The 18515-nt window shown below is 36.2% G+C and overlaps 1 long non-coding RNA gene across 1 annotated transcript; it reads left to right on the top strand.

The window, feature by feature from the left end:
• Nucleotides 1-14418: 14418 nt before the first annotated feature.
• LOC147907192 (uncharacterized) lies at nucleotides 14419-16440 on the top strand. The gene is made up of 2 exons (XR_015547591.1): nucleotides 14419-15312; nucleotides 15839-16440. It is a non-coding gene; the product is annotated as an uncharacterized LOC147907192 (long non-coding RNA).
• The last annotated feature ends 2075 nt before the right edge of the window (nucleotides 16441-18515 follow it).

Raw genomic sequence — 18515 nt, 5'->3', positions numbered from 1 at the left:
TCGTGGTAGCATGTTAGTCACATAATAATGTTGAATATGAAATGAGCACAATAAGCCTGACAGAGACAAGAGGACTCCTTTTTTTATATGTAGAGTGATTCGTGTAAGCAACTTGGACTGTGAGTGGAGCAATAAAATACTCATACAGTTAGTCAGTTGAAGACCTTGGAACAAATAATCTTAGGCCAGGTGTTGCAACCGGTATAATTTTGATGAACTCATGTTTCAGAGATATACACACTTACACAAGTTCATCTTATGTTTATTCACGAGAATGAAAACATTCCAGGTAGATCTGTTGTATTCACGACTTTCAGAATTACACTCATTGAAATGATTATCTCTTTCAAACCAGTAAACCGACTTAAACGACCAAACCAGACTTGTTCATTCATAATATTTTATTTTTGTTTGGCACAATATCGAAATTTTACAATATAATATCAGAAAAAATTATTTTTTCTACGCTGAAATTGCTAGTTTACTTCTCACTAAAATTTAGCTAGTCAATGTGAAATTTAACTAATCTATAAAGTCACATTTTTTTAAAACTTACATTTATGAATATTATTTATTTTTAATCTGCATTAGTAGTAGTGTAAAAGACGTATGTATTCATTTTCTGTATAATAAAAAAAAATGCGGTAAAATTGCATCGTTATCGCTTATGAATAACCGGATATCGACAAAAGATAATGATCTCTAATTAGCTAAATTTGAAAATAATAAGCAAGACATGCACGTTAATCGGTTCTCGTTGTAATTTCCGATACTTTCAACGCATAAGCATTCGCCTACGCTTCAGCCATAACGGAATAATCGCTGACTAGCACGTTTCGAAATTCACGTTCGTGACCTTTACCGAGAAGCTTGTTTCGTGTATATCAGAATTGTTTTACTCGAATTTACTTTTATTTATTTCCTATACTATTACGAGAAATATTCACCTTATGCTATGTATCTTAAAACACGGAAAATCTTGCACGAAGTCATTACGCATGAGTGCTCGTGGAAATATTTTCGACGTCTTGCGTCGTCTAAGTTGCATGTTCACAGTTTGCACGCACAAAGTCGAGATATTGCTAAAAAAATTCAAGGTTACTTTCGATTAATTTACTTTCACAAATATGACGCTTCAATTTGCTGTATTACTTTCATTGCTTTAGCTCAGGATTTTCTCTTCTCTATAGTATTATAATCCAGTTTATATACGGCAGAGATTGTTTTGCTGAAACGTCTCTAAAAATTTAAAGTTAAATACAGATTTGAAAATAATTTTATTGAACCATCAAAATGAATTATGTAATACACTCAAATTAGTTGTTAAAATTTTTTACAGTCTTGCTCATCGTGTTTGAAATTTCCACGTTATTTTTTTAATGATCCAACAAAATTATTTTTAGATCTATATATCTAGCTAAATTTTCAATACTTCAGCAAAATTGTTTCGTACACACACACACACACACACACACACACACACACGTGTGTGTGTGTGTGTGTATTGTATATACACCTAAAGAAATAACTTTTCTAAAGTTGCAACATACAATAAGAAACTTCTGCGTATCATTTCGACTCACAAAATACACTATCAAAATGCTCATAAATTACGTATAAAAAGTGCTGCAATTACGCGTTGTACTTCTTACTGACATCCATATCACTGCGTTATCTCTCTTAATTTCTCAAGACGTCTGACAAACGATTGCATATTAATATGCTCAGAGGAGACCTTGCAGGTCTCCATTCACTGAGTACTGGATTCGATTCGCACGGCCGTGTGGCACCACCGGAAACTCTTTTTCTCATGCAAACGACCAATTAGCCGTACGTGTCTTCGCGATTGAATCACGATTACTCGCGAGGACTCTCGCCGACGATGACGATGACGGCAACGATAACAACGAAGACGACGACGAAGATACAGCGACGACAACGATGACAACGATGACTTATACTCGAGCGAACGTATATTTCGCTGCACGTATAACGTATACACGTTATATGCGCTGAACGATGCAATTGTGTAATCGGCGGTGTCGAGCGGCGCACGTACCATCCGGTGAGTAATCTTAGATACTACGCATAGTCACGCGGCGCAACCACAGTGATTGAGAGGGAAATACAGGGAAAAGGATTTTCTACGATATTTTTTACGATATTTTCTCCTCAATAAGCTGGTCACCTAGCTCACATAACTCGATTCGCGTTCTACATTATATATCAAGTTTGCCTCTTTGAACGAATGAACGGCACGCTATTTTCCGCATCTTGCACTTTTCTTTGCGTATTTGTTCCAAAGTCCTTTGACCCTTTGCGTTTTGTTGGACAATCAGACGGATCGTGCAATTCTTTCAAGCAGAATTTTGCTGCAGTAAGAACAACATCGGGGACGATATACATCATCATTATCGACATCTATATACCGGCAATTTACCGGGTAAATTATTATTTCGGCGTGAATGCTAATGTCGTATTGATGTGGATCGCGTTGTATCGCGTGAGATTCTTGCGCGACGCAAAAATTCATGCAGCGCGAGGTATCGCAGCGCACGCACGTGTAGCTGATAATTTGTGGTTCGCCTGCAGCAACGCAGCGGTCTTACCGTGCCTTCCCCCAGACTCTTTCAAAGATGATACTACGCGTGGACGCAATCCTTGCGCAACTCCTTACCTGCCCTCATTCGTTCAGTGATTACTTCAGATCGCAAAAAACGCGCTGGTGTAAATTAAAAACAAGAATATCGCCATTAAGCAATCTCACGTACGATTATAATTATTAACGACGATCCACGCTGATATTCTCGCTTCATTTGCGCGATAAATAATAACACAGTGAAGATTCGCAGGCTCGGATTTACAAAGAAATTTTTAGATGAAACCTTGTTCTCTCTCCCCTCCCTCTCTTCCTCCCCTCCCCCCCGAATCATGCTGACTCAGCGCAACGACGGAGAGCTACGATGTGAAAAGAAATCGCTTTTATGCATCGCGCAAATACGTACGCAGTAGTTCCGAGTGACCGGTTACGCCGCCGGTCACGAACTTCGATTATAGAAAATCACGGCGGGTATAATATTCACGCGCATATGTGGACTACGATAGCGTTTATGAACGTGAATTAATCGCTTCGTATTTTTATAATCAGCAACGATATCATCCCGTTATGAGCGCGATTTAATGTATTTCAAGCGTATTACTTACTTGCGTGTTAATATCTCGCCGTAGGCTATACGCATATACATCGAGATGAATTATAACTCGTAATTATTGTACAGATACATACGCGCATATACTTGCAATAGGATATACCTTATAATTGTAAGTATTGCAGGCGAATGAAATTCATGATAAAAATGATTTTATTTTTGAAGATATTTTCCTCGATGCTTCATAAAAGATACTTTTTTAATGATAAACCTGTTCCCCTGTGCATCTGTCGTTAAAATTTAGATCCTTTTATTTTTTTAGTCGTCTTATAATCAACAACATTGATTGCATATTCTTATAAGTGAGTCACATTGTAATAGCGCAGGTATAACATGTCTATACACACACACACACACACACACACACACACACACACACACACACACACACACACATATTAGGTGTAGTAAAAAGAAATCCATTATTTTTCCAATAGATGGCTTTAGTAATCTGTATAATCTCGTCTACGCGTGATACAGATTACTAAAGCCATCTATTGGAAAAATAATGGATTTCTTTTTACTACATCTAATATAATGTGTGTGTGTGTGTGTGTGTGTGTGTGTGTGTGTGTGTGTGTGTGTGTGTGTGTGTGAGCTGCGTTGCTCGCGGTGTTTGATCCGAAAGACAATTGCGGCAGCATAACATTGAAATTCCTAATACGCATAGCTGACTCGCGTACACCGCATACCTAGCGTCGACGAATAGCAACAAAAGTATTGAGTAAAACGAGATTGCACGCGAGCACGCCGACGCGAATATTTCAAGCGTTCGTGATATAGCATGCCGATATATCCGAATGGCGAATACAAATCTCAACGACGTTGATATTTAGACGTATTTTTTAAGTACCTTCTTATTGATATAATTGTTTATCGCCGTGTATACTCTGTGTTTATTAATTTGGCAAATAATCTAATAGGATTCCCGTAATTAATGTTTGGATGAATATTGTTAATGCATACTGGTACAAATCTCTCTTCGCAAAACATCATTCATTAGCGTACATATAATAGCCACCAGAGAGAATTGCGCGACCGCGCGAGAGATAACAGTGCAACCATAGTATTTCTGCGTGAGTTGGAAGAAACTTTTAGTGGCGAGCTTAATCTCAGTTCGTACGTGTCAACTGTCGCACGATAAGACACGAAAGCTTACGATAGACGACCGTACGATTGTTTAGAGATTGGTACGTGCGCGCGAGGTGCAGTTGCATGCAGCATGTACACGAGACCGCACATGTCACGAGTTATATGCAAACTGACACACTTTTTTTTTCAACCAACAGTCAGCACTGCCATGAGACTCTTGTCAAGCCAAAGACATTCATTTACAGATCCATCCATTGCGCATTTTGCAACAGAAATTATATTTCATGAATATATTCAATAGGGATGCATATAGAGAAAATATATATGCGCTCATTTCAGTAATATTTCATTCGGTGATTCATATTCATATATAAATATATATAATATATTTACTATAACTTTAAATTGTTTTTATCTGTACTGAATAGTTTTATTATATAATATATACATGATTGTATTTATTATGCTAATTAATAACTTAATAATTAAAATAAGTTAATTAATAATTATTAACTTTATATATAATTTAGCTAAAAAAATTAAATCCTGACTTTATTTCTCGACAAAATTAAAAGGATATATTTTTGTACATCAGCAAAAGAATCTCTCTATTTAAATATTAATCACAGAAATCTCGAATTTAAAAATTAAAGATATATGTCGGGCAAATGAAAATCAGGCGCAGTTAATAGGTTGCATTTAAATCTGTTATTAATCATATAATCAATTACAACTTCAAACGTTTTGGTGCATTTTTAGTCATCTTTAGTGATTATAAAATATAAAACTATATTTATAATATAACAATATCTTTAATTTCGTAATCTCCAAGTGTAAGTAAAAAACCATAAAGAATTGAACACATCGTTCACTAGTTTCAAAACTAATTAACGTGATTTACGTTTAAAAATGAAATTAACTAGCAGTCGAGAAGTACATACAAAATGGAATGTAATAATTTAGTTATAACAACTGGCAATGGACAATAACGTTAAAAGACTTAGAAAAGTCAAAAGACAGTCAACTACATAAATGTGAAAACGTGAACTGATGATGTTGTCTGTGCGACAGTTAAAGTCACAGTCCTTTTTTTATTTAACAATTTTCTTATGCAATTGCGACGCAACACGCGTCTTAGAAGACGATGCAAAAAGAGGTTGAAGCTGTTACGTAGCGATTGTGTACATGCACACAATTGCCGTAACGATAACGACGCTCTCATAGCGATACGCAAGCGGTTATCATTAAGACCACCGATCTTAAAGAACAGAAAATGTTTTCTTGTCGTACGAGAGAGATGTTATTTGCAGTTGTGATTATACGCCTTTTCGTCGCGTTGAAAAAAATTCATGCTTATGTAACTGTCGATGAAAAATAATCATGGTCGTGTGTCGCACAAATTATCGTGTTTGCAATTCAGGGACAGACGCCAGTTGATTGTACTGTCGTTAAGGAATGCAGAATGAGATACGACTACGATAAAATTTTAAACGGTTGGAAAACTATGTGAATTAATTACACAGATGAAAATTATCTTTTTAATTGCTGAAGTCATATATTCATTTGCGAGCAAGGAAAGGATTCAAGATAATTATATGAAAATGTATACGAAGAATATAAAGATGTAACAATCTTTGAAAGTTAATCAGGTTTTGTTTTTATACGTGTGCACGTGTATAAGCTGATAATTTCGTACCCACTTTCATGGTAGAAAATATACGCGCGTTAAAACCCACGTTGTACTTTAAATATAATATCGCTTTGAGCGGTGAGAGATTCATTATGTAACAAACACGTGTTGTAGTAAAGCTGATTCATACTTTATAGGCATTTGCTGAATGACCTATTAGTAGTGTGTGTGTGTGTGCTAAAAATAACCTGGCGTATATCTTAATCATGCGACATATACTGATGACAAACTTTTTTTTTTTTACTATACAATGACATCGTCAGATTTGCAATTTATACCACCGCGATATCTTGAAAATCACTCCTAAAAACTAATATTGTGCAATTTCAGCGATCTATGTAATTGCGCAATTTTAAAATCTTTACGAAATGTGTGTTCTGTCAATATTGGAAGTAAACTAAATGTTGCTGAAAGGTTCGGAAGATTTCAATTACACGGTACGCAGGACATATAATTTTCGGTAATCTCGTTTTATTGACAGTACTTCATACAGTTTTTCTTAATGATACCTTACACGTTCTCACATTCTCAGAAATAATCTGGCTGAATGGATACTAGTTCCGAGATTAAATGAATGTCTTTATATAACGCCCCGAGTCATTCTGTTCATAAAAATACTGTTGTAATGGCCATTACGGTGATGATTCATAACTCGCACAATATCGTATGATCGACATTGATATTTCCGGTACGAGTGAGATGAGTCAATTTTACTAGTCAATTTACAAAAGAGATCGGTAAAACGTTAACATTTTTAATAATTAAACGTCACGTTCAGTTCATTCGTTACATGATTGCTACATGATTCACATGATCCTACATAATTGCATATTTCAAAATAATTCCCATTTTAGAGCTATAAATGTTATAATTGAAATTAGCGTAGTAAATGAATAGCACGTGATTGTTTGCATGGATGAATGTTATTAACTACTAACATGTAATCAACAACGCTTCAAAATTATTATTCTGAGGTAATTAGTAAAATTAGTAAAATTATATATATTATCGTAACAATTCAACATCGCATAAGAATGTCTAATAAACTAATAAATTTTTTATTATTTTTTATTTTATTTGCGAATTTTCGTATTTATACAAGATATATCTTTATTGTATCATACTGTACTATTCTGCAGAAAAAAAGATTATCTACTTTAATGCACTTATGCATTAAAGATTTTATAATCTTGCATGAAGCAAACTAAATCATTCCACGATACATTAGCCATGATTTAAGAATAAATATTTAATTGCTACATAAAAAAAATTTACTCGCTTTTTCTCACGTTCTCATTTTGACCAAGGATAGATCTGTTTAGCGGAAACAAGTGTGCGATGAAAATTCTTATGCGATAGACCGTAAAGATAATACGCGAAACAAGCTTATAAGTTATATAACGATATGCATGATTAAAATTATTTGAACCAGAATATATTTGAATGAATTAGGAAAGTTTACGTAAATAGAATAAATCATTGAAAACAGCTTTAATACAGGTAACTTTGAGATATATAAAAGTTCTCTCCATCATCCTCAGTAGCAACATCCGCATTGAAAATGCCAATTTCGCAAATTGTCTCGTGTCGTGTCTGACATACATAAACGGCCGTGGTAGGGTATCAAACGCGATATGTTTCCATCTGGTCTCATTGGATTTGTCGCGTACCGATGCGTCCCCTGGTGCGCTCTACTGCTTATTATACTGCTCTTTCCAGGTGAAGCTCTTTTACGGTCTTCAGAATATGGTAGTCGGTAGTCGACCGGCGGAACAAATGCAATCAAGACGAGGCAGCCATTCAGAGACGTGACTTTGGCGCGTTTTGACGGCGTCGACTACTCGTCGGTTACGTGTCGAACGATGGTGATGTCGACGCCGCCGCGACCGCCGTCGCCATCGCCGTCGCCGTCGCCGACGCCATCACCGCGGGGAAATAAATTCGCGGAACGGACATCGTCGTCTTCCTCCATCATCAATTCCATTCCGTGCGCGCACTCGATGCCCGCAGTTCCAATCAGGCAAACGCACGTCGTTTATCCGTCGAACGCGTATTCGCGTTTATCGCCGAGACAACTCGGCCACGTCAAGGGAAAACCAATTTGCAAATAGGTCCGTTAGGATATGCGTAGGTAGGGTTAACCGGCGTCGGATCGGATTCGCGTCCGTCGTGACACGCGGTACCCTTTCGCGCAATATAATGGTATCCGAATGAGAATCCACCCGTCGTTCACGTCGAAGTACTAATTAGCCGTTTGTACGTCGCACCCTTTTCGTACTCTCGATTGACGCATGAGTTATCGATCGATCGATACTTTAGCAGACTGTTGAAGCATTAATGAATAAACAATATCAACGACCTTTAACCCTTTGTGAACTAGCGACCCTATTTAGAATCATTCCCGTTTATTTTGTAAACTGCCTATTTGTTTTCTTTTTTTCTTTTTTTTTTTTTTTTGAAACTTGACCCATAGGTTACCTGATAATGTTTCATTCGAATCTGAGTTCAGAAATAAAAAGTTAAAAATTGTGAATCCGATATAGTGGACACCATTAAAAAAAAATCTGATTATTATATTACTCATTTTTAGAATATTTTTTATTGCGAAAAGTAACATCTAGTTTCCAGTTTCGCTTTACTTGAAGCTCATCAGCGCTAAACAAACAATTAGTAATTAGTAATTTTTAAATTAACTTTTAAATCCTGATTATGAATCCTATAACACTAGATTTTTTATTGGAGGTTATTTGTTTTGAAAGTAGACATTTTTAGGCTACATTCAAATTCGGAGATATCAAGAACCTCCTAAAATCAATTTTTATAATCAAATTATTTTTTTAGAAATTTTTTGAATTTAAAAATTCTGAAATCAGAATCGAATTTAATTATTCCGACAACTCTTAGAGAGAGAAAACAAGATCTTCTTTGAATTTCTTTATCAGAAAACTCTATTCTCAAAAGATTAGAAACAAATCAATATAACTTTAATCAATTTAATTTTTCTCCATGTAAATAACTACATAAAATTAAATATTATATGTAAAGATTATATATTTTATTACATATCTAACAAGTTGTAACAAGTTTTATTAATTTTTGCCTCGAAGGTTTTATAAAAAAATAAACATTTATTAAATATTAATTAATATATGTGTACAAAAATCTTAACATATTTACAGGGATTTCAGATTTCACGTAAAAAAAATTGTAATTCTTATGACACACAAATGTGTGATTTAAATAGCATCAGGTTGCAATTAAGAGCACACAAATAAAATGCTTTTATCATTTATGATAATCGAATAAAGACGAAGTAAGAATAGGCTACGTATCCTTCATTAATTTCTCAATAATGACATTCTGGTTTATGAGATAATCACGGCTGGATGATTATTTGTAATTGCTAATTGCTAAAATACATAGTTGATATCATAGAAGCAAACCTATGTGATTGCAAGATGATACTATTGCTTTTGATAATTTTTTGAAAGCTATTTTTGGCATCTCGAGAATTTATACGTTCTATACACGCATATATTTACACAATTTAAATAGCGAAAACATTACGTCTTCGATTATAATTTTGTAGCTGGAGACAAAGTTCTTGAACAATAGAAAGATATCCAGAAAGATTTCCAGTATGCGTGCAATAAATTAGACGTTGGAATACTAATAAGTTTGCAAAAACGTGTACTCGTCAGAAGAAATCGACACTTTTTAACTCGTCGGTTTATCCGTAGATAATTTTTTATCTTCATTTTTCCATGTTGTCAACCGACCCCCTTAATTGCACGACTCGACACACTTGTTACAAATTGCGCAACGCCACGATTTGCATTTACGTAACTGCAGTTTCATTCATGCCTCTTGACCCGGGCACAGAAAGAAATCCGTGTCTCGTAAATCGTAACCGCGGCTGCTATGTGAAGAATTCTCTTAAGGCGGAATCACGCTGTGTCTGTACGAATACCGAGCGAACGAACGAAGAGAATTCGGTTAATATGTACCGAAGAACGAACGAGCGAATGGGTTCAATTTGGTGCACACATTAGTCGAGTTTTCTTCGTTCGGCCATTTATTCGACGGAATACTATATATAGGTCTATACCTTCGCAATTCAACCGTACGGATAGCTTTTATTACTCTCGAGCGATATCGCTTTTCGTTTTCGACCCCTTTATCCATACGAGCAAAATCACTCGTCCCTTTCGTGCCACACGGATTTCCACACAAATGCGGAAACGCGGTTTCCTCCTCTGGTCAAAGTGATATCACGATGCGTGTTGACATCTGCATCCGCCCTTGCATACCGTGTTTAAATACATCCTATGATGTAAATATCTACCAGAACTAAATATGAATCGGATAAATTTCTTTTTTCCTGCAATATTTTTCAGTTTATTATACTCAAATATACATTACTAAATTAAAAAAAAATATTATTAGAATATTTTCTAAAACTTATTGTAGTTGGTGTACTTCTAATGATTGAATTTTTGTGCAACAGATTCTATATTTTAACTTTTAACTATCTAAATTTTATTTTAGATTGCATTACATTTAGTTTTAGCATTTTAGCTAAATGCTAATATGAGTCTTAGACTCCTATTTTTCTCTTCCGCAATTTGTGTACATTTTTGTGGAGATTTAGTATTTTATACAAAAAGCAAATCTTATTTTTTTCATATTATTTTCTTAGTAAAGTAAAGTGATAATGTAAATTTTGCAAGCATATCGTATGGCAAACAACGAATTAAGATTAATGTTTTTATACGTAATGTTTTATATATTTCGATCTTTATGATCTTATGAACAAGAAGGGATAGCGAATTGAACGATTTGTACAGATCGAGCAGCGATGTATGTTCGTTCGAATTGCTCTGGTTTCCTCCAGGATGGTATAACCGTTGCGAATCAATTACTGGGAGCTCAGCGAAATCGCTCCTGGCGTAATACGGTTCAAATCGACTGTGGACATTCGCCATTCTGACATGAAGGCGCCAAAAGCCGATCGCATAATGCGTACACAAGCGAACCAATCCAATACACACAAGCATATTGCAGATACACACACTATGCGCACTCGCGTGATATCCTTGAGCCAAGCGCGCAAGGCTCGGATATAGTCAGCAAATATTTACCAGCATATTTCGGAGATCGTTAATATTGGTTCGTGCATGCCCCCGTATTGATCTCGCGTGAATTATGTAACCTAAAGGCCGTATCATTTGATGGGATTATCGGCAGTTAGAACGAACTGGCGTCATCTTCCGAATTGGATCGAAAAGAAACGTAACGATCGATTGAATTGAATATTAGATTAGACCTACCAATGAACTACTTACTGTCCACGTACATATTACATCTCTCATTACTTTATATACATGTACTATGAAAGCGTTTAATTTACAATCGGCGACGTTTCCTTAATTGCCAATGTGGTAATGACACGATGTAATTAGGTCTTAAATAATACATGAGATATATTGAGGGACAAGTAAATATTTAGAGGCAGAGAACGTATGTATGTATGCGTAGATATGTATATGTGTGTGTGCAGTGGAATGGTAAAAGCGTGCAATAACGATCGAGCGAGAGACGCATTTTTAGATAGGATTATGGATTTGAATATTTAAGTGAAGTTAATTAAATACGTTGAAATTGCTTCATTAAACGGGAGTAATCTACGATATAATAATCCGCTTCTCTTAAGGGGTAGGAGAGGGCGAAACTTTCTGTCACTGCCAAGTCGCTCGTCGGGATTCATCTTGAGAATACCTCCGACGTCGGTCCTCTTAGAATCTCAGAATTTAATAACGTTCCCTTGGAAAGTTCTTTAATCGCGCACGCGCGGCATTGAAACGGTGCGATTAGCAATTACGAAGAGATTTTTCTCTCTGTCACGTTTCCCAACTCCCATGTACTCATTTTTACTTCCGTCTGAGTAAATTTGTTTCGTTGCGCGGATCCTTTGTTTCCAAGACTTCTTTTTGCCGCTGCTATTCACAATGATATCGTAATGAAAGTTCATTTCCTCCCTTTACATGCTATTTCGAGGTTTGCTATTCATAATTCAGCGTATCGGAAGATATAAATGTATCAGCGTTCGAATGTTTAAGCGCAATTCTTGTATAAGATTGACAAAGTTAAGAATCTGTATTCACACCTATGAAGAGCGCTCTCTCTCTCTCTCTCTCTCTCTCTCTCTCCCGAGCTTTGGATGCACATGCACGGTCCGGTCAACCAGTTAAAGCCGCAGAATGTTTTTAATTAGAAGCACTATGCTAATTGTCCGAGGACATTAACGGGACCATGCAGACGTTTAAAATCGTGCCACTACGTTCTCGTGCCGATCCCACTACAGTCTTGTAACCGATGCGAAATGAAAAAAGCGAGACGGGGATGGAACAAGAAGATAAAATGGAAAACCTTGCATGGCGGATACAGAGAAACAGGCCCATGTTTGACATTGCTTTATCACCGTTAAACCAACACGTATTGGAAAGCTCTCAGACAAAACATACAGAGAGAATTTGAAAATAAGCAGTGAAAACAAGACACGAACGCTTTCCGGATATGCAATATGATGATTATTGCAGTTTTGTTTTCGCATTTTATAATGAATGATGCGTTCAAGTATTTGTTCCAATTTAAATAGCTATAGCTCAGTTAGTAATTATAACTCTGCGAATTTGAAAAATCTCTTTCCGAGTTCTCTCTGATGGAGCTTATCTGCAAATTTTCTCAAATAATAAGAGACAATACTTTTTACAATCTTTTGTTGTGGTCCGTCAAGGACAATTCATTAATAAGTAATTGCGCCGTGTTAGAAAAGCATGCTTGATATATGCAGCTGATTGCAAATTTATGTAAATGTAATTAAACAAATGTCGCAATCACGAGGTATAAAGGTCGACATAAAGCGTCGGCATAAATTACGCGGTGGAGGTGCAAAGTAAAGAAAAAGATGAATTAATGCGGTATGTTAAGTTCTGCGTTGTGCCGAACAACGAGCACATGAATGTATGGGCAAATGTGTGTGGTACACTTCGCGAGGCAGTAACTAACTCGTGACATTTATTTCAGTAGCTGTACAGTAACTTTATCCGTCTTTTTACCGTTCTCGTTCCGCTCCGCTCTTTTCCGTATTCCCTCAGGAGTGGACTCTCATTTTTTGTCCTGCATGGCGCAGCATAAATATTGACAAAAATATGTTCTGTCTCCCCCCAAGCATATTTAATTACGTGATAAACACTCGCTGGCGGTCACTTTCTTTGCAGAACATTTGCGCTGTTGACTCGTCTGGTATATGAAAATATTAAGCTTTAATATAATTGCTGTAAACACCGTATATATGGTGTACTTCACTCAACGTAATCTGTCTCCGCTATTTAATTTGGAAGATTAAATACCTGTGACACTTGCAACACTATAATAAAAGCAAAATACATATATTCGTACATAGTAGACACACGTACTCTCGCAAAAACATTCAAAGAATTAATATTTAACAGTTTATACACGCAAAATGAAATATATATTTCATAATCCCATCACCATATGTAGCGGAATTAATAATTATTCGTGTAAACGGTATCATTGAAAATAATTATGTTCTATGATAGTAACATAGACGGCGATGTAAAAGTAGCAGTTAACATAACAAAACCTACTTATCAGGGGAATACTTGGAGAAAAACTATCTGATATACATGTGTTACATTTATCATTATACCTAAAAAACTTACATTCAGATCCCTTTAATCTATTATTATTCATTACATTTTTTATAAAATGTTATGTTCTAAAATGTTATCTCATTTATTACTATAAGCGCTTATGAAACAAATTAGTATATTTTTTACACTCCGAGAAAAATCTAGTTTTGACAACTACTAAATTAACAACGCTAATAATTTAAGTATTGTACTTGCAACTAGTTACAAAGTAATAAGAACTAAATTAGTACTGAATATTATATTTTTATACTACTATACTATATTTTTATAGTATTTGGTACTACTTTAGTTCTTATTACTTTTTAAAACTAGTTGCAAGTATTTAAATGTTAGAGTTGTACTTTATAATTATCATAACTATTTTTTTTCTTAATATATACATTATAAATTTAATCATTTGTTTTTTAATTTTAATCATAATGAAAAAATATTTAGGGCGGTTTATGAACTTGATAATCAAATTGCGCGATAAGCTCGATAAATTGCAGAAAAATAAAGATTAAGCTGTTTTTATCATATTACATTTTAATAATCAATGGATACCCGTTATTTTCGAAAATTAGTGTTAACGTAGATGTGACATAAAGAAAACGCTGTTGCTCGTTATATTCGCCAAGTTTGTTAATAATCATCCGCATCCTCTCTCATCCGTCCGGTGCGCGTTTTGACAGCCTGCATATCCGACATTTTTTAATAATCATGAATTTGCGGGTTTCATAACTCGATTAATACCGTTCGTTAAGGATTGTGTCGTGCGGCAAGCGGCGGAAACTGTGTAATGCAGGTAATCGAGTCGACTCGATGAACGACGGCCACCGAAGTAACCATACTCATCGGCGTTCGTTAATGACACTCAATCAGTGCGCATTAAGTATGCGCCGTCACGAAGTGTGCCTTGATTATTTCCCGCCGATTTGCACGCATCTACCCGATTTGCAAGAACCGCGAGTGTAGTTGGATAGGTAGATAGATAAATACCCTGCACTTTGTCGTGGAGACAGTGCACGCGCGTGTTAATTAATTGTGAACGAATACACGCGCGAGGACGCGCGTTCGCCGAGTTGTCGCGTGCAGCAGCGGCGCATTGTACCAGTGGATCTGGTTTCTCCGTAATGAGATGAATCATAGGAAATGTGCGTACTGGCGCGCGTATTTCTACGTAGGTATGTAGGATAACGTACGTAACTTCATAATACCCGAAACTGGACAGAATCGCGCGAGTTAGCGGCGGCAGTAGCAGCAGTAGCAGCAGCAGCAGCAGCAGCAGCAGTAGCAGCAGCAGCAGCAGTAGCAGTAGCAGTAGCAGCAGCAGCAGCAGCAGCAGCAGCAGCTTCTGGCGCGGCACGAATTGTTTCCACAGAACGATTCGACGCGGAAACTCTCCTTTCGCTCTGTAACTTCGTCTCGTTAATTAACGTAATCCGAATCGCTCAAGGCAAGCAGCGCTTTAGCCATTTCGCGATACGTGAAGATTGGTATCGCGCTACGACGGAGCAAAGAACATGGTACTCCGGATTACAGTCTTTAATTACGCGACACAACGGTACGTCAATGCATTTGTCAAGTGACGCAAAATGATAAGGTACGTTGAAAGTTAATATTGTATAGTCCTTTCGAGTAATCATTAATTAATCGTACGGTTATAAAAACCGTACGATTGACAGTTACATCTGTTGAAGGCAAATTAAGATCAATTTTGCTGTTTTGATCTATGAATAGGCGATACAAAAATGAGTCAAAAACGTAGACAAATTATTAAATCAACGACTTATTTATTCATATAGCTTTATATTTATGGCGCTTTATTTCGTTCACAAATAGATAATATTCTTATATAAATAAATTATGCATAATAAAATCAAATCAATCGTATTGTCTATTGTCCATATAATATTAACACTTAATTTTTACGTAATATTAATACAAATAATTGATTTTTTTGCGACCCGAAATGACACTCACATCACAAAAATAAAGCTACATGCCGTCATTGTTTCTGCAAAGAAAGGAAGAACTGCTTCTGCATACGACCGAGTTTCCATCATTCATCGGAACTTGCCATGATCGCGAGCCGGAAATTTATAAATCTCGATTATTTTTATGAACAGAAACGCGGTTCAACCCCGGTTGGCGAGGAATGAAGGAAGAAGGTAATGCTACTCTATTACCGGCATTAAAGTTATAAATCCGATGTCCCGCACAGATGACAGGGCGATTCTGTCGGGATAATCCTGTAATCAGGCTATGCGAATAAACTCAAGAGTATTTCTAAACAGGCCACTCTAACAACACTCTTGATAGATAATAATATTTCTGTAATATTGTACAAATCTCGTAAATAACTTCCGTGCGTTCTAAATTTACTTGATCCTTCGGCGGCTCATTGCTCGTGTATTTTTAGAGTAAAATGAAATATATTTTATTACGATTTCATATGTTTTAAATCAACTTTAATCCTGTTTATATGAAAGGAATATTTAATTTGGCTATTATTATATCTTTTACATATATTTTATGTCATATGTTTTATTCTCTTTATCAATAAACGAATTAGAAATATAATTTTGTAAGTGATGATTTCTATCAAGAGATATAATATTAATGTATTATAATATAATATTATATATATATATGTCTGTATGTGTATGTGTGTGTACATAAAACGAAGAATAAAATTAATAACATGTTGAAGGATTAAAAGTAAAAATAAGCATTTCGAGAAAATATCTTCGGCATGAACATACAGTATTTTTATAGAATCCTTAAGAGCACATCGAGAGGATTTCCTCGTTCAATCGAATTAAGTTAATTAAGGAAAAAATAAGACGAGTAATGCGGTTAATACAAGGAGCTTCTTCGCTTTGCATTCATCTCTGGCAGCCTTGAGCAAGTAACACGCTCCGAGTAAGGTAACACGTTCCTCCACTTTCCGCATCTCGTTCGTCGACGTCGTTCTCTTTATCGCGATGATGCTTTTGCGAAGCGGCTGCGCGCGCTTCATTATATCGACGCAGAATGATAGCGGAATAATAACGTAAAGTGAAACGCGCGCGGATTTCCGAGCAACGAAACCCAGTATGGTAGCCTCGGGGGGGAAACGCTGAGACCGATAATTGCTTTAATTCACGCAAATATGCGAACCGTGCATGGTCGTCAGCTGACTGCATCGGCTGCCACGCAACGGACGCGAGATAGGCGATATTAACCGCATTTTTTTGGGCTTATAATGTCTCTTTTAAGTCGACATTTTTCATTGTGCATTTAAAGCAGACACGATGTTTCGTTAATTTTATCCATGTACTTAATGAATTTTTTTTTTCCGCTTTCTGCGGAAGACAGCTCAACGTAGCTATACAAATTTTTAACTTTATATACTATTACCATATACATATATACATATATATATATATATATATATATATATATATATATATATATAAGGTCATTTAAAAAGTATCCGCGGTTTTTTGTTCAATTTTTGAATGCGCGGATTTTGAAACCGCGGATACTTTTTAAATGACCCAATATATATACACACACACACACAAAATGTATGTGCGTATGTGTGTGTGTGTGTATAGGAGAACTTTACAGAAGAAGTGTGATCGTGTAATAGTTCCAAAGCTATCTTGGCCAATAAATAATTTTTTTCTAATTTTTGTAAATTGTTAAATAAGTACTTATATATATAATTACTTGCCATTTTTTTTTAATTTGCGGATATACACTAATATATTTTTAAAATCACGCTTTTATATAATATATTTACCTACTTTAAAAATTTGCCCTACTTTAAAAATTTGCCCTACTTTAAAATTTTTTATTTATACATATTTTCATGTAGAATATTATACATGGATATATGTAATATAAATATTATATATGTAATATAAATATTTAGGTATATTTTATTCTATACATGAATACCGTAAAAAGCAGCAAATTTTATCGCATGTATACATAAAGAAGCAACATGTTTTATTTAATCAAACCGATATTTTATCTTGATCTCTCCTCTCACTACGTCAACACGACAATCCAAGTTTTCTTGATGAATGCAGCGAGACGGCGAGCGAGGCCGTCATGGCACTTGTGATGCTTATTTCCCAACTACTCTCGCGAACCGTCTCCCGAAGATTCAATCCAAATGCGCAACTCCGAGATTCTCCTCTACAACTCGTAGGGAATGCCCACGTTCTACGTGTGCTCGGGCTCGTTCCGGCATGTGAGACCACAGCCTTCCGGCAGTTGAAGTAGCACCGTACTCTGCATTTTTATGGATGCATTACATTACCCACGCTGCCCGCGATAGTAGAAACGAAGTAAGCACCGAAACTGTCCCCAAAAGATACGTACGTGACGCGCGCGCACGTCGAGCTCAGCATCTTAGGAATCCACCGAAGGCAAACTGAAGGAGTGTCTTGAATCTCTTATTGGAAATTTCGCCGATAACCAATGCTCCATTAAGGTACCACCGCGAAGAACGTGCTCACGACGTGCGCACGACTACCTGCGTCCCATGCATAAATTAATAGTGTCCTCATGCTTCCTCACGTCTCGCGGATTCGGTTGTCGCATCGCAAGAACGCTGCTAAAGTAACCGACGACGAGGGAGAAGTTCATTCGGGCGCATCGTCAACATGCCTGCTTCGTCTCGAACTGCTGACACGTTTCTTCAGACACGTTATGACCGAGTGATTAAAGTTTCTTTGACCGAAGAGAGCGACGGGGTCCATCGCACGATAATCTCAGTGTATCCGGGAGCGTTCTCATTTATTGCGAGAT

The sequence above is a fragment of the Acromyrmex echinatior genome, chromosome 15 (assembly GCF_024713525.1).
Source record: "Acromyrmex echinatior isolate Ae372 chromosome 15, ASM2471352v2, whole genome shotgun sequence".
Taxonomy (NCBI): domain Eukaryota; kingdom Metazoa; phylum Arthropoda; class Insecta; order Hymenoptera; family Formicidae; genus Acromyrmex; species Acromyrmex echinatior.
This window is presented reverse-complemented; position numbering and strand designations above follow the sequence as displayed.